The sequence below is a fragment of the Mycetomoellerius zeteki genome, unplaced genomic scaffold (genome assembly GCF_001594055.1).
Source record: "Mycetomoellerius zeteki isolate Tzet28-1 unplaced genomic scaffold, Tzet1.0 scaffold184, whole genome shotgun sequence".
NCBI classification, from domain to species: domain Eukaryota; kingdom Metazoa; phylum Arthropoda; class Insecta; order Hymenoptera; family Formicidae; genus Mycetomoellerius; species Mycetomoellerius zeteki.
Window position 1 is genome coordinate 150,334 of NW_017256797.1, and position 1,284 is coordinate 151,617.

Below are 1,284 nucleotides of genomic sequence, written 5' to 3' on the forward strand. Positions count from 1 at the left end.
TCTTTGAATTGATTTTTAGCAGAGAAAACCTTTCACTCGCAATAATAACGGAAGAACATCGAGAGAGAGTTACCGAAGAGCGCGCTCTGTCATCGCGGCGGATGCGCAAGCTGCGCCCTCGCGTACATTCAACTGACTCAGCCTTAGACAATTACGAGACAGTCTTGGATGCGAGATTAATCAGGCTACATTTGGTTACTGAACAGTAGACATAATGTCTCTGATAAATACATAATATTTTTTCCAAACATAGTGTCCTTTGCAAACATGTCTTGTTTAGACATAGTATCTTTTGCGAACATGGTGTCTTTTGTACAAACGTAATAAAGATAATTCCACTTGCATTTTTAAAGATAATACTACTTGAGATTTATAATTTAGCAAAGACAGTACCACTCCGATATCACTTTTTTCTTTGGTAGAATTATTTGTTAGAATTTAACTTGATCTTTAGATCGAACCATATAATTAGTTTTTTTCATGGTCCAAATAATACGCGTTATTTGAATTATAAGTAAATAATACCTTTTTTTTTAAATAGAGAAGACAGTTTCAATTTGTTACGTCCAGACTCCACAGTTCTTTTCTTCGATTAGAATTTTCGTCATCACCATAAAGATTATTATCGGTAGACCATCTGTTTCTACCAAGGGAGTTACGATAGTGACGAGCCAATTAACACTCGTTTTTTGGACTAGTAATCCACTCGGGATGGAGTCATCGAATTAAAAAATTCAAACCACGTGTCGAATAGAAGAACTTTATCCCGAGGAACAGAAGAAGTAAATAGATTAAGGATTATAAACCGAAACGGCGGTTGTCAATAATAAGTGACACATGTGGCTCTGAGCTATCGAACATCCGGCAACTGGTCGATGACGAATGTTATTTTAGACACGTATCCCCGTATCCCATTTCACAACCGACACCCTTAATCCTAATCCTACATTACCAGTAACATACGCGAGTCCTGCACGCGGGACCACTAACTCGCGAATATAAAAGGAGGCCCTTCGCGAGCAACAGTCAGAAAGAATTTAGACTCGAACGAAGCTCTGTCGGTTTCCGATCTCATCAGTCTTGCAAGTAAGACACTCTGCCGGTCCGCGATAAAATTGTAATTGTGATCCGCGACGGACAAATCTTCTTGGCGTCTCCAAGTCACGTGGGTCCACAGGACATCCAACCATCGGGAAACCGCTGAAGCTAACCTCCGACGGCCATCCCTCGACACTAATAAAAACTGAGTAGCAGTAAGTTCAGTTACATATATATATATATATT